Source organism: Schistocerca gregaria, chromosome 4 (genome assembly GCF_023897955.1).
Source record: "Schistocerca gregaria isolate iqSchGreg1 chromosome 4, iqSchGreg1.2, whole genome shotgun sequence".
Lineage (NCBI taxonomy): Eukaryota > Metazoa > Arthropoda > Insecta > Orthoptera > Acrididae > Schistocerca > Schistocerca gregaria.
Window position 1 is genome coordinate 309,706,245 of NC_064923.1, and position 17,380 is coordinate 309,723,624.

Genomic DNA, 17,380 nt, shown 5'->3' on the forward strand with positions numbered 1-17,380 from the left:
TCTTAGACTTTATTATTTGTGTTTTTTTATGCTCTGCGACTGTTCCATGACTAATTTGATATTTTTCTATTGAGTGTTTCTCTACGAGAGAGGCGAGATATGTAAATGCAAAAAATGAAGTACGTAGGTTTTACAATACCTGGACTGAGGAAAAGGCTACACTTCATACAAATAACTTAAATTGATGCGAGAGTTTTCATTAATTAAGCTCTTTTTAACAGCGAAAAGATCAGCTCTCTTGAAGGAAAATATACGGTTATTTTTGACGTTATTTTGTACTTCGAAAGCAAAAAATAACAGCAGTTAAGTTAAACAGGCTCAATGCATTGTCTTACAAATATTGTTTGATTTCTTTGTGTGTATATATCTTCGCTGGCAAATAAACGTCGACAGTCCGAAATGTCTAGATGACTCTTTCTGCTTCACATCTTCGCAGTTAGTCATAGCTACAAACTTTATCAAGGACATCCACAACGAAGTTTTCTTTGGTGTTTAAATACACTTTATCGTTGCTAGTTTCCAATCTTATAACCACATTTTCACCGTGAGGTTCTGGGCTGATGGAAGGGACATTGTATGTCTAGTGTGAAATCACCACTTATCGACGGTGACAGCACCTGTCGTTCCGTTCCATTGACGTCTGTGGTATCAATCGAACTTCAGCATAATGTGGATCAACACAATGAGAAGTACTACAGAGTTAACAGTCACTGAAGTTTATCACTCAGTTCGCGCGAAATAAACGCAGTTTTCCTTGTCGCAACTGTGTTTTTCCATTGGTCTAAGCGACACAGATCCAAAGCTTTGCAGAATCTGCGGAAAGAGTATATTCCACCTTTTTTGGTCGATTTCATATATATATACGGGATGGAGAAAAAATTGTTACACGAAATTTTAAGTGTGGATAGCTGATGCCAGTAGGAACCAAATTTACTATGTGTTGGCCGACAGCTCTGAGAAGGCGGATTTGCAGTAGTGTCCCGCAACACGTTGCAGATTTAACTTTGGCCTAAGAAGAAAAGTTTGAGTACCTGGGCTCCTGGATTAACAACAGTTTGAAACAGAAGATAGAAGAGCGAATAATTAATGCATGTGCACGCCCTAGAATAGTTACAGTGCTCCCTAACTTGACTACAGACTGCTTAATTTTTTTGAAGGCCTATAAGAGGACTTGAAAGAATAATTTCGACAACAGACATTCTGTTTCATTACATAGAACGTCATTTCTGCATTTACATTTAAATGATTACTATTCAATTCACAATAAAGTACCTGGCAGAGGTTTCAGCAAACCACCTTAAAGCTATTTCTCTACCGTTCCGCTGTCGAAAATCGCGCGGTAAAAACGAACACTTAAATCTTTCCGTGCGAACTCACAGTTCTCTTTTTTTTTATTATTTCATCATCATTTCTGCCTCCTGCGTGCATGGGCGCGATTCTCACACTCTGAGGAGAAAGTTGATGATTGAAATTGCACGAAAAGATCGTGCTGCAACGAAATATGATTTTGTTTTAATGACTGCCAACCCAAATCGCGTATCATATCCACGGCACTCTCTCCCCCGCGCAGCCCTTCTCTGAACTTTTTTGATGTCCTCGGACAATCCTATCTGATGCGGATCCCACACCGCAAAGCAATACGGCAGAAGAGGACAAGTGTAGTGTAGGCAGTCTCTTTAGCAGACATATTGCATTTTTTAAGTGTTCTGCCAATAAATCGCAGTCTTCAGATTGCTTTCCTCACGACATTACGTATGTGGTCGTTCCAAGTATTTAGTTGAATTTGCAGTCTTTAAATTTGTGTAATTTACCGTGTAACGGAAATTTAGTGGATTCCTTTTTGCGCTATGTGGAAGACTTCACACTTTTCATTATTTAGCGTCGATTGCCACTTTTCGCACCATATAGATATTTTGTCCAGGGCATTTGCAGTTGGTTTTGATCATCTGATGACTTTACAGAGCTATATATGACAGCATAATCTGCAAATAATCTAAAAGGGCTGATCAGATTGTCTCCTAAATAGTTTCTGTAGATCAGGAACAGCAGAGGACGTATAACACTTCCTTGGGGAACGCCAAATACTACTTCTGTTTTACTCGATGACTTCCTGTCAGTTACTACGAACCGCGACCTTTCTGACAGGACATAACGAATCCAGCCGCACTTCGTAGACACACAGTCCGATTGGAAAACACTTGTGAGGGATGGTTTCACAAGCCTTCTGGAAATCTAAAAATATGCAATCAATTTAACATCCCATGTCGATAGTACTCGTTACGTCGTGAGAATAAAGATGGTGCAAATGGCTCTGAGCACTATGGGACTTAACTTCTGAGGTTATCAGTCCCTTAGAACTTAGAACTACTTAAACCTAAATAACCTAAGGACATCACACACATCCATGCCCGAGGCAGGATTCGAACCTGCGACCGTAGCGGTCGCGCGGTTCCACACTGAAGCGCCTAGAACCGCTCGGCCACCACGGCCGACGAGAATAAAGAGCTAGTTGTGTTTCACAAGAAAGATATTTTTTGAATCGGCGTTGACTATCAATAAATCGCTTTCTTCGAGGTAATTCATGAAGTTCGAACACAGTATATGTTCCAAAATTCTCCTACAAATCGACGGTAGCGAGATAGTTCTTTAATTTAGCGGATTACTCCTATTTTCTTTTTTGGCTATTGCTGTGACTTGTGCAGCTTTCCAGTCTTTAGGTACAGATTTTGAATAAGAGTAGTGGTACTCGTGCTATGAAGATGATTAATAGGAATGGTTGCGTTGAATGAAATCGAATGCTTTGAATCGTTGTTGACTCCTTTCCCATAGCTACTTTAGACAGCAGGTGACACTGTTTTAAACAGTTAGAAAATGCCAATAAATAAAAGATACCAAATCAGTTCCACATAACGCATCTGCGAACGTCAATTCACCGTATTGCTTCTGCTCTCGTAGACGTACTATTATCACAATATAATTGGTGGATGTCAGATGACTTCGCACCGCTATGGATTGTGCCAACCTTAGGTATGAAACACTAAGTGCGCCGTAGCAGCGTAGCATTGCAGTAGGCATTATGAAAGCAGTCTTGATTCCAGTGTGCTCCTGCCTCAGAGGAGGAGGAGGGCTTGTTCCTCCACACCTTTCCTTCCTCAGCAGCAGCTCTTCTGCTATAAGGTGACGGTCGTGTGCTTTCGTTCCCAGCGTCCCCCGCAAAAGAGCCAAGTTACCGCAAACTGGAAATGGCTGGGTAACTATAATTGTTCGAGTAATCATAATTATTCTGGTAAACGATTTTATACATATACGCACACATGAAAAAAAAATCGCATCAGCCCAGTTCCCAGAACTCCTGAAGACAGACGTTGACTGTGGATATTTTATCACAGACACAGTCCCTTTGACTGTTCAGAGATTTCACTAAACCCGCCCAAAGGTGTAAACAACCATGCATGGGCAGCGCCTGTTTGACGGAGGGGGCCCGACAGCCAATCAGTTTTAATCATTACACCAGGAAGGAAGTAAACGGCTCGTATTGTCTGTAGTTCAACCGTGCCTGGACGGTGAACACCGTGGTTCGGTCGCGTCCACATTGTTACTTTGTGCCAGGAAGAGCTTTCAACAAGGGAAGTGTCCAGGCGTCTCGGAGTCAACCAAAGCGATGTTGTTCGGACAAGGAGGAGATACAGAGAGACAGGAACTGACGATGACATGCGTCGCTCAGGCCGCCCAAGGGCAACTACTGCAGTGGATAACCGCTACCTATGGATTATGGCTCGGAGGAACTCTGACAGCAACGCCATCATGTTGCATTATGGTTTATGTGCAGCTACAGGACGTCGTGTTACTACTCAAACTGTGCGCAATAGGCTGCATGATGCGCAACTTCACTCCAGACGTCCATGGCGAGGTCCATCTTTGCAACCACGACACCATGCAGTGCGATACAGACAGGCCGAACAATATGCTGAATGGACCGCTCAGGCTTGGCATCACGCTCTCTTCGCCGATGAGTGTCGCATATGCCTTTAACCAGACACCAGACAATCGTCGGAGACGTGTTTGGAGGCAACCCGGTCAGGCTGAACGCCTTAAACACACTGTGCAGCGAGTGCAGCAAGGTGCAGGCTTCCTGCTGTTTTGGGGTGGTATTATGTGGGACTGACGTACGCCGCTGGTGGTCATGGAAGGCGCCGTAACGGCTGTATGAAACGTGAATCCCATCCTCCGACCGATAGTGCAACCATATTGGCAGCATACTGGCAAGGCATTCGTATTCGTGGACGACAATTCGCACCCCCATCGTGCACATCTTGTGAATTACGTCCTTCAGAATAGCAACATCGTTCGACTAGAGTGGCAAGCATGTTCTCCAGACATGAACCCTATCGAACATGCCTGGGATAGATTGAAAAGGGCTGTTTGTGGACGACGTGACACACCAACCACTCTGAGGGATCTACGCCGAATCAACGTTGAGGAGTGGGACAGTCTGGATGCGTCGATGAATTTGTGGATAGTATGCCACGACGAATACAAGATGCTTCAATGTAAGAGTATGTGCTACTAGAGATACCGGTTTGTATACAATCTAGACCACCACCTCTGAAGGTTCGCTATATGGTGGTACAACATGCAATGTGTGGTTTTCATGAGCAATAAAAAGAGCAGGAATAATGTTTATGTTGATCTCTATTCCAATTTTCTGTGCAGGTTCGGAACTCTTGGAACCAAGGTGACTGAATATATATATATATATATATATATATATATATATATATATATATATGTGTGTGTGTGTGTGTGTGTGTGTGTGATGACCGTTCTTTCGTACACTGGATATATATAAAATTTTTAAGGAGAGATGGCCAATGATATCTTCAGTCCACATGCACACTAGGCTCGAACTCTTCCGGGAGCGGCTAAATGCCGTGAATAGTGAAGATAATGGGCAAAGGGCACTACATTAGTTGTGTGTGAATAAGTTGAGGTCCAATAGTGCTCAGAGCCATTGATAAGTTGAGAATTTGGGTCTGATGAGAGGCGTGCTATGGTAGTCCATGCAGTTGCAATGATCGCTGTGTCCGGATGTCTTAGTGTGTGAAATCTTGTGGGACTTAATTGCTAAGCTTACACACTACTTAACCTAAATTATCCTAAGGACAAACACACACACCCATGCCCGAGGGGGAACTCGAACCTCCGCTGGGACTGATGTCTTAGTGGTCAGAGAATATGCCTAGTAAGCAGGACACCCCAGTTCGAATCTCTGTCTGGGACAAATTTCCATCTTTCTCCCATTGATGATAGATCGCAGCCAATATATGTAATTTCTTTATTTTAATATCGATATTTCTTTCATGTCAATTAATTTTTCGTAGTCGGTTAGCCTTATGATGAATTAGTTCATTTTTCTTCAAAAAAAAAAAAAAACTGTTAAGTGTTGGTTTTCTGTCTGTGTAGCCTGACTGTGTAAGATCGGCACTAGTCGGAACATTTCGTGTCGACTTGAGTTGCGTAGCGAAATCTTGCGCTGTGCATGTCACTTCAGAAACAAATAACGTATCAAGTGTGTTTGAACATGAACGTCTCTATGGTATATTTTCCTCAAACCTGCACGTTCCCTCATCAGACGGCGGCAGTGTCATTCTCAGAGCCGGTTCAAGAACATTTTCCCGTACAAGTGACTTATTTGACGTCCCCCTCTGCCCCTGTCCCCTCGAACACTTTCAACAGTATCAGTTTTCGCTGCTAATTGTGATCTGCACTGTATTCAGCCCTTACACTTGGGTACCGCTCTCAGCTTGTCGCCCGAAGCGGCCGCTAATAAATGCAGTAATACGCCCTGTACAGAAATCTTACAGCCTTGGTGGCTCTAGCACTCCTATCCGCTTGCAGCCCCAGGCGGCGGCATGCGTCGCTCGGGCCTTAATCCGGCCGTGGCCCTTCTGCCTCTGAATCCTGCCCGCCTATGTGCCAGTGAGACTTCATTCGTAACCAAATCTTATTGTTGTGTCCACGTCTAAAGCTATCGTGTGTAAATATGCAAGTGAAGTTAAAATCAAGGCACCAAAGAAACCAAGGTGTAGTATGGAAAAATTTTGAGAAAGGTTACAACGGTTTATGTAAATGATGCCTGTGTTTCCAGGAATCTATGAGAAATACAACTAATCTGATGAATCATTTGACGGCACATAGCTGTTCTAGTAGCATACTTCCCATTATCGAACATTCTTGAAAAAGTAGTGTATTGTACAGTAGCTTCACACCTTTGTAAAAATAAAATTTTAACAAAATGTCAGTTTGGTTTCCAGAAAGGTTTTTCAACGGAAAATGCTATATATACTTTCACTAATGAAATATTAAATGCTCTGAGTAACCGGAAGTCACCCGTTGGGATTTATTGTGATCTCTCAAAGGCTTTTGATTGTGTAAATCATGGAATACTTCTAGATAAGCCCAAGTACTGTGGTATGAATGGGATAGCGCTCAAATGGTTTAAATCATACTCAACTGGAAGAATGCAGAAAGCTGAAATACGCAGTTCACATAATATGTAAAAAAACTGGTGATTTCTCAATCTGGGGAACAATCAAGAATGGGGTGCCGAAAGGTTCTTAATATATATTAATGACTTGCCATTCTATATTCACGAAGATGCAAAGCCGGTACTTTTTGCCGATGATACAAGTATAGCTATCACACCCAACAGATAATAATTAACTGATGAAATTGTAAAAGATGTTTTTCAGAAAATCATTAAATGTTTCTCTGCAGATGGGCTCTCATATGCATTGATGAGGGGCTGAACTGGAAAAAACACACTGAGGATCTGCTGAAACGTTTGAGTTCAGCTACTTATGCTATTAGGGTCATTGCAAATTTTGGCGATATTCATCTCAGTATATTAGCTTACAACGCCCATTTTCATTCTCTGCTTTCGTATGGTATCATATTCTGGGGTAACTGATCATTGATTAAAAGAGTGTAATCAGAATAACTGCTGGAGCTCATCCAAGATCATCCTGCAGACACTTATTAAAGAGCTAGGGATCTTCACTGTAGCCTCTCTCTCTCTCTCTCTCTCTCTCTCTCTCTCTCTCTCACACACACACACACACACACACACACACATATATATATATATATATATATATATATATATATATATATATATATATAATTACGAAATTTGTTATTAACAATCCGAACAATCAAAAGTAATAGCAGTGTACATGGCTACAAAACTAGGAGAAAGGATGATCTTCACTACTTAACGTTAAATCTGACTTTGGCTGAGAAGAGAGTACATTGTGCTGCCACAAAAGTTATTGGTCACTTATTTAATACCATCAAAAGTCTGACAGATAGCCAAATAGCATTTAAAAGGAAATTAAAAGAATTTCTGAATGGCAACTCCTTCTACCTATTAGATGATTTTTTGGATATAGTATGTGGGTAATTTCCCCACCCCCCACCAAAAAAATTATTAAGTGTCATGTAATATTTTGTGTTATGTAATATCTTGTATAGACACCTTTTATTAACCTGACACGTTCCACATCATTACGAAGTGCCGTATTCATGATCTATGGAACAAGCACTAATCGAATGTAATTGTAAAATTAAAAAAGAAAACATTAAGAGAAAAAATTATGGTACTTGTAAGCATATTCACCACAGTATCAGTGTTAAAAACACTGGCATTAATTAGCTTTATTCCAAAAGTTAAATAGATACATTTTTTGCTACAAACACACCGATGATAGAAGTCGTAACACCTAAGAATAATTGATGTAGGGTAGTGAAATGTCGGGAATATGTTTGCCTATGTAACATATTTAAGTGATTAACATTGCAAGATCACAGATTAATGTGAGCGCGAGATAGCCATTGCAGCCGGCCGCAGAGGCCGAGCGGTTCTGGAACCGCGGGACTACTACGGTCGCAGGTTCGAATCGTGCCTCGGGCATGGATGTGTATGATGTCCTTAGGTTAGTTAGGTTTAAGTAGTTCTAAGTTCTAGGGGACTGATGACCTCAGAAGTTAAGTCCCATAGTGCTCAGAGCCATCTGAGCCATTGATAGCCATTGCAAATGTGAAATGCTGGTATATTAATAACCGGTGTTAACTGCCAGAATGTTGAATAAGGCATACAAACATGCATACATTGTGTTGTACAGGTACTGGATGTCAGTTTGTGGATCGGAGGTCCATGCCTGTTGCATTTGGTCGCTCAATACAGGGGATTGTTGATGCTGGTTGTGGATGACGGTAGTGTTGTCGTCGATGATGAGCCGTATGTGCAGGATTGGAGACACAGCTGCTGATCGATAAAGCCAGCGCAACACGTCGGCGGTCTGTAGAGCGTGTTCGATTACAACAGCGGTATGTGGGCGAGCGTTATCCAGTTGGAAAGCACGCCCTGGAATTCCGTTCATGAACGGCAGCACAACATGTTGAATCACGAGATTGACGTACAAATAGGGCTGTCAGAGTGCGTGGGATAACCATGAGAGTGCTGCTACTGTCATAAGAAATCGCGTCCCAGACCATAACTCCAGGTGTAGGTCCAGAGTGTCTAGTAGGCAGACAGGTTTGTCGCAAATGCTCATCTGGCCTCCTTCTAACCAACACACTACCACCACTGGCACCGAGGCACAACCAGCTTTCATCAGAAAACACAACAGACCTCCACCTTGCCTTCCAATGAGCTCTCGCTTGATACCACCGAACACACAAATAAAGGTGGTTCGGGGTCAGTGGAATGCACTTCTGGCTCGGAACTGTCCTTGAAGTAAGTGATTTGTAACGGTTCGTTGAGTCACTGTGGTGAAAACTGCGGCTCAGATTGCTGCTGCAGATGTACGAGGTGCATTCAAGTTCTAAGGCCTCCGATTTTTTTTCTAATTAACTACTCACCCGAAATCGATGAAACTGGCGTTACTTCTCGACGTAATCGCCCTGCAGACGTACACATTTTTCACAACGCTGACGCCATGATTCCATGGCAGCGGCGAAGGCTTCTTTAGGAGTCTGTTTTGACCACTGGAAAATCGCTGAGGCAATAGCAGCACGGCTGGTGAATGTGCGGCCACGGAGAGTGTCTTTCATTGTTGGAAAAAGCGAAAAGTCACTAGGAGCCAGGTCAGGTGAGTAGGGAGCATGAGGAATCACTTCAAAGTTGTTATCACGAAGAAACTGTTGCGTAACGTTAGCTCGATGTGCGGGTGCGTTGTCTTGGTGAAACAGCACACGGGCAGCCCTTCCCGGACGTTTTTGTTGCAGTGCACGAAGGAATTTGTTCTTCAAAACATTTTCGTAGGATGCACCTGTTACCGTAGTGCCCTTTGAAACGCAATGGGTAAGTATTACGCCCTCGCTGTCCCAGAACATGGACACCATCATTTTTTCAGCACTGCCGGTTACCCGAAATTTTTTTGGTGGCGGTGAATCTGTGTGCTTCCATTGAGCGTTTCTGGATTGAAAAATGGCATCCACGTCTCATCCATTATCACAACCGACGAAGAGAAAGTCCCATTCATGCTGTCGTTGCGCGTCAACATTGCTTGGCAACATGCCACACGGGCAGCCATGTGGTCGTCCGTCAGCATTCGTGGCACCCACCTGGATGACACTTTTCGCATTTTCAGGTCGTCATGCAGGATTGTGTGCACAGAACCCACAGAAATGCCAACTCTGGAGGCGATCTGTTCAATAGTCATTCGGCGATCCCCCAAAACAATTCTCTCCACTTTCTCGATCATGTCGTCAGACCGGCTTGTGCGAGCCCGAGGTTGTTTCAGTCTGCCTTCATTAATCTGTTGCACACACGAACGCACTTTCGACACATCCATAACTCCATCACCACATGTCTCCTTCAACTGTCGATGAATTTCAATTGGCTTCACACCACGCAAATTCAGAAAACGATTGATTGCACGCTGTTCAAGTAAGGAAAACGTCGCCATTTTAAGTATTTAAAACAGTTCTTATTCTCGCCGCTGGCGGTAAAATTCCATCTGCCGTACGGTGCTGCCATCTCTGGGACGTATTGACAATGAACGCAGCCTAATTTTAAAATAATGCGCATGTTTCTATCTTTTTCCAGTCCGGAGAAAAAAAAATCGGAGGCCTTAGAACTTGAATGCACCTCGTAGTAGAGAGCCATACACCGAACATGATGGTCTTATCACTAGTGCTACGTAGTGCCACTTGGCTGTCTGGAATCCGATCTTATTGGGGCCATACATTCCCGTTACCGCATCTCCCAGCAATAATATACAGTGGCGAATTTAAAAATTTGCGCCTCTAGGCACACCGTAGTATATGCACCCCCGTAAAATGTTTTAAACAAATATATAGTTTTTAAATCAATGAATGTGCTTTAAGTTGCTAGTAAAAAATCAGATTATAATCTGAAATTTTTAAAACTAATATAAGGAAATAAACAAACCTCACCATCAGCAGCTTGCATCTGGCTTTGATGGCAGCAACTCGTTAATTATATCGTCATAGTTGAGACGGTCACTAATTAGGACGGCTTCGATGTGAAGAATGGACAAAACATTTAAGCTCTCCTCAGACGAGGTAGAACGCAGGTATCAGTCACCAAGTAAACTAGTATTGTTTCAAAGCTTGTATTGTCGATTGCCGTTCTCTCGACTTGTTTTAACTGCCAAGCTATTTCACAATATTAATTCCTGATGGAATCAAAATTAGTTAAATGTTAATAGTTTTTGACATTTGTGAGCGCAGTTATTTTGAAACGTAAAATGTTGAAATACATATAGTGCAAAAAATGCCGCTCTCTGAAGCTGCCGCCGCTAGGCCCATGTCAGTGGGTGTGGGTGTGTAAATCCGCCTCTGTGGCTACATTTCTGCCAAGTCTTCCTGCGATATAGCGGAAGGAACACCCAGGTTCTCGTAGCCCTATTACACGACATCGTTCAAACTCAGTGAGGTGTTGATAATGGCGTCTATTAAAGTCATTCTTGACTAACACCAACTCACCATTTCCAGTCTCAAACGTAACTAACGCTCACGAGTGCTGCATCAGGTATTTAAAGCAAACATGATTTGCATCCTCGTAGTGGCGCTACTAGCGTCACTGCTACGCGATTGGCGGTAAATCTGAGTAGAAATTATGTTTCAGAGGCAGAAACATGCCTACCACCTTTCGTTTTTGTCGCACAGCTCCTCCTTGGTGCTGCATTTTTTTCTGTCAGTGTCTAGAATGGCAATTGGGCCTGTTGTTGTTGTGGTCTTCAGTCCAGAGACTGGTTTGATGCAGCTCTCCATGCTATTCTATCCTGTGCAAGCTTCTTCATCTCCCAGTAACTACTGCAACCTACATCCTTCTGAATCTGCTTAGTGTATTCATCTCTTGGTCTCCGTCTACGATTTTTACCCTCCACGCTGCCCTCCAATACTAAATTGGTGATCCCTTGATGCCTCAGACATGTCCTACCAACCGATCCCTTCTTCTAGTCAAGGTGTGCCACAAATTTCTCTTCTCCCTACTTCTATTCTTTACCTCCTTATTAGTTATGTGATCTACCCGCCTAATCTTCAGCATTCATCTGTAGCACCACATTTCGAAAGCTTCTATTCTCTTCTTGTCCAAATTATTTATCGTCCAGGTTTCATTTCCATACATGGCCACACACCACACAAATACTTTCAGAAATGACTTCCTGACACTTAAATCTATACTCAACGTTAACAAATTTCCCTTCTTCAGAAACGCTTTCCTTGCCATTGCCAGTCTATATTTTATATCTTCTCTACTTCGACCATCATCAGTTATTTTGCTCCCCAAATAGCAAAACTCATTTACTACTAGGCCTATGTAATTCATTAAACTGAGCAACTATTGTTAGTTACAGAAAGAGAAATATACGTGTCATAGCAACAATTTTCTCATAGAGCAAACCTTTTTATCATAAAAATGATGCTTTATACACTCAGAAATAAATTAAATGTAACTAAAGAATTTATCGAATAATCGATCATTACGAAATGATTAATATTTTTATTTAAATAATAGGAAAGGCCATTTCATCGATTCTAACTTATGATCACCCATTCCTACCCCAAACCAAGTCGACGCTCAGTGCAGGCGCACTGTCGCTCCCACCAGCCACTGCGCCGCTAGTCAACTTGGTTTGCGCGGACGGTGTATTGCGTACAGTTGATACACAAAGCAGTGTTGTCTGCTAGTTCACGTTAGCAGCACTCAGAACTTGGTTAAATCTGGTCCGTGTCATTTGATTTCCATCGATTCAAGTAGCTCCCCACAGCCACCCCTCCGAGAATGTGTATATAATAAGTTCACATTAGATAGCTAACACTTTATAAAACTTGTTGATTGCAGGCAGGGTGGAGGGGGGTAGGCAGTTCGACAAAGAAACTATGAGTGGCCTCTCTCCGTGATGTCAGGAGGCAGACGGCCGATATCCGCATCAGCCAACTCGAAGTATGATAGCAAGGTTGTTGGAAGGTTTAGATAGCATGTACATTCCGTAAATCATTTAAACCTTTTGTAACATGTGTTAAAGAAGCAGAAATATATAAATATGTCTTAACAATTATATAACTGAAAAGAATTCCACACTAGATTCAATAATTCAGTTTGATAAACAAACATAATTGCATCCCGCAGGTTTTAAGTGTATGAATCGCCAGTTGTGAGTGAAGGAAAACGAATCTACAATTTTTACGTGGTTGAGATGCTGTCCACATCAAATTCTTCTCTGCAGTTTCTCCTTTCATGCTTGCTACTAGTACTTTTTAACATATGCCTTATGCGCGCGGGGGGAGGGGGAGGGGGAGTCGGGTCGGGGGGGAATTCTCATCCTTGCATACTAACTAATTGTATCTTCACGCACCAGGGGAAATTTTGCTTCAAAGCAAATCGTTAAATAATGATTGCTGTCAAAGTTTTGACTGCTTTGTCACACTTATAAATGATATGTCCATGAAAACAGAAAAATATAATTTCGAACTGTTTTTATATGATCACTCGGTCTGTTGTCAGAATCAAAAGAGTCCCTCGCTCAACAGTAGATACTCGGAATCGGAACTGAACTGAGCATTTTTCAATTCGTGACCCGAAAGATTTATCGATGGGTCGACACTTTAATGCAAGACAGCCTTCCATATTGTAAACAATCAGGCGAAACGTCCTCTGCATCAGAATTTTTTCCTCTGTTTCGTGGATTGTTCTCAGGAATTCTTTCTCCTCTTCATGTGCGCAATGTCACAACTACTTGCACGCTGAGCTTTTGCCGGCCGCGGTGGTCTCGCGGTTCTAGGCGCTCATTTCGAAGCCGCGCGACTGCTACGGTCGCAGGTTCGAATCCTGCCTCGGGCATGGATGTGTGTGATGACCTTAGGTTAGTTAGGTTTAAGTAGTTCTAAGTTCTAGGGGACTGATGACCACAGCAGTTGAGTCCCATAGTGCTCATAGCCATTTGAACCAGCTGAGCTTTTCTTCTGTCATGTCAATACAAAGTTCACTGGTAATGAATTTCATGAATTCGTCGTCGTGTGTTTCGGTATCTGCAGCAGTTATACCGGTACCCTCTGGCATGCACCTCACGGGGGTTTGCAGAGTGTAAAATGTAGACGTCTCTCAACTGCTGTGGGGCTTTTTAACGGTGGGTAGGCTGCGTTTCCTATGAAAACAAGAGGTCCAGCTCTATGCTTGACCCCCACTGCTTTATGTTATTATAGGAAGCAACTAGACCTCGAATTCTCGAAAAATAATTTCCCCAGACGGTCTTGATTTAGTCGGTTAGAATCTACCTTCATTCATCTTTTTTATTTCTTGAAACAGATTTGGATAGTTGAGAAACCTCTTTTGAAACAACAACGAACCCTTTCTGTTTTCAAAGTGCATATCACTGCAAACATCTCGAACCCTTCTTGACGTGAGCTCTTGATTTGGAAGATTCAGACCGAATCCACTATGTTAAGGCGTGCCGTGAACAAAGGGAGCTCTAGAATTCGAAACGTCATACTCTTCATTGCCTAATTCAATGAAAATACTTTCACGTTCGTTTCCTAAAATATACAACAGAACTTTAGCCGTGTAGTGTGAAAACAAACGGGCAGCCGTCCTAACATTATGTCGCGCTCTACCTGTGACACTAATGTAAGCTTCTAATGAGTGCTGTGTTACAGTCAGATCACCTTTGTGATGCCCGCATCTCGTGGTCGTGCGGTAGCGTTCTCGCTTCCCGCGCCCGGGTTCCCGGGTTCGATTCCCGGCGCGGTCAGGGATTTTCTCTGCCTCGTGATGGCTGGGTGTTGTGTGTTGTCCTTAGGTTAGTTAGGTTTAAGTAGTTCTAAGTTCTAGGGGACTGATGACCATAGATGTTAAGTCTCATAGTGCTCAGAGTCATTTGAACCATTTGAACCTTTGTAACTGTCTGAAAGGCCTTCAATAAACTAGTTCGTTATTGAAGTTCCGTTAGGCAGAACTACGACTTAACCTAAGAAGTATTTTCTAATAAGCTTCTGTAAGTGAGGAACTTCGTAGAAAACTTAGGTCTTCCTTACCTTGTCCACTAGATTTGTGAATTATGTTTTGAATGTGTTGACACAAAGCTCATGCCACACTCCAGAATTTCCTCCTTTATCACGCGTTATGGGCACAATACACAATCCTTCAATTTTGAGTAATAAATCTTGCAACAGATTACTAGCCATTGTCAGGTCAAATTCATAACAAACTGGTTCCTTCCAAGATTTACACAGATCACGAATCATCACAAGTAGTACATTGCTTTGAGGTCCTAAGACCTTGTCTTCCATCACATCGTAGCAGATTCGCCCGTCAATGCACATTTCGTCAAAACACGAACACGATTTTCTTTTCTAACACAGTGAATGTATAAGTCTTTGCTTTCAAAATTGTCAAAACTTTTTCCGAAATTCCTGGATTGCACTTAAAAATTCTCGTCTAATTTTGAAGCGTTGCACAACAGAATAAAGGAAAGTTGTGCTTTCTCAGTAAACATAAGTGTTTCCAGCAAAGGCCTTTAAAGTAGCCGGCCGTTGTGACCGAGCGGTTCTAGGCGCTTCAGTCCGGAACCGCGCTACTGCTACGGTCCCAGGTTCGAATCCAGCCTCGGGCATGAATGTGTGTGCTGTTCTTAGGTTAGTTAGGTTTAAGTAGTTCTAAGTCTAGGAGACGATGACCTCAGATGTTAAGTCCCATAGTCCTCAGAGCCATTTGAACCATTTGAGCCTTTAAAGTTAATGTATTGGCAAACTCAGGGAACTCCATCTAATCCTTCAGTTGCCTTGTAACAAGTGTGAATCTGTCCATGAGTGAAACACTTAGACAATACATTCTCTATCTTATTCTTTACAACACTTTCTTTCACGAAAGTACTTCGTTTTCTCTTTTTGAACAAAGTACACCCGACAGCTTTGACCCATTTCAGGGCTGCATCACGTTCTTTTAGGATCATTTCTTACACTCCATTTTTCTTCTACAAAACTTCTATTTATGTTTTCAGCCTTTTGATTTGTTCATCCTAAATCAGAGAGTTCACAGATGGGACGGTGTTTGTTTCTTCGTCCAGTTTCCTCTTCTTTGATTATTCAGACTCAAAGTCTTCAACTGCTCTCTCTCCCACGCCCCTCTTTTCGTATTGTACAGCCCATCCACTTGTATCCTACAGGAATAACAATGAAGGTGGTTAAAAGTTTGGTTAGGTTGTCTGTTTTATCAATAATACGCGAGAAATAATAGCTACGTACCTACACATAAAATAAATACTATTTGAGAAGATTTAAGCCAGTGAAATCAACGTATAATTTAGTTTAATCAGTTCAACGACATAAAAACTAAAACTCCGCACCAACAGGCCTTGAAGGCCCAACGGTACCCACCGGCCACCGTGTCATTCTCAGCTCATAGGCGTCACAGGACGCGGATATAGAGGGGCACATGGTCAGCAACCGCTCACCCGTCCGTATGTCAGTTGACGAGACCAGAGCCGCTACTTCTCAATCAAACAGCTCCTCAGTTTGTCTCACAAGGACTGAGTGCACCCCGCTTGCCAACAGTGCTCGGTTACCCAGCCAAGAGCTAGTCCAGCCCGACAGCCCTTATCTTCGATGATCTAGCGGGAACCGGTGTTACCTCTGCGGCAAGGCCGTTGGCTGTTCGGCAAGATAAGGCAACATATTTAGCTTGCTTATCTCACCGGCAGCTTCACTGTTGTATTCAGCTGTATGTGCACATCCATGCTAGTTTGCTGAATATTGTGATGGAAGTGCGTTTGCTTTCACTTTCTTTTTTATTGCAAACCAAGGAGCTCATTCTTTAAATCACTCTCGTAATCCTCTGGAAGAGAATGAATTGAGCGAATATGTGCACTTTTAACGTTCATTTTATCTGTTCGCTTGCAACGAGTGACCCATTCCTTTTGTACTGCATTTTTAGGGAATCGATTATATATTACACCACTATTTTTACGGCCATAATTGTTACAGTTTGCAACTTCACAATTACTTGTATATTAACTCATCTCTCTCGCTATTCTGATACAATAATTATTAAGCCTCGCATTGCGCCTAGCTCTTCACACGAGCCACTTCCACATTGTCAGGTGCCGGCTGTCTGGCTGATGACGACACAGTGCGAAAAGTACTGTGTGATAACTGGCTGCAGACCCGCCCGGAATGCAGTGTCTCGCAGTGTCTAGTTCCCTAGGGTTGGAGCGCCTATACAGCGTGCTGTATCATTATTTAGCGATATAAAGTATAGGGAATTTGATTACCCCAACAGTCGGAATACAAAGAACGCCAACATAGAAGTCGACATGGCACAAAAATAGGGAAGGGAGGGTGATTCACTAAGGAACGACACCCGTGCATTGGTTTACTGTTTCTCATTACTGTCTTAACAGAAAAGATATGCTACAAGTCATAAATTGAAGACCATATAAATTAAATTAGTTTTTGGCACATTCACACACTAAAAAAATAATAATAATAAAGTGCCTCGGGATTTGAAACTCTCACTCCCCCTCATCCCCCATCTATCTTGAGTGCGTATTTTCTACAAATGGGATTTGCCTTCTGTATACATAGCGCCAACAGAAAAAAAGAAGCCTTGTACATAAGTACAGTACAAATAAAAATCGTGGATAGCCATCAGTTCTTTGGTACATAAAAAGGTTTTTGTGTCGCCAGTAAAATTTAGGGTAGAGCGCCAGGTGTGTGTGTGACGCTGAGCCTAGCTCGTCTTCTCATGCCAAATACCATCTTATTTTGTCCCAGGCGGCGTTTATTTATTCCCTAAACAGGTTTTCGCACCTGTCAGATGGTACACAGCATGTTACATGACTGGTTGCAGTTT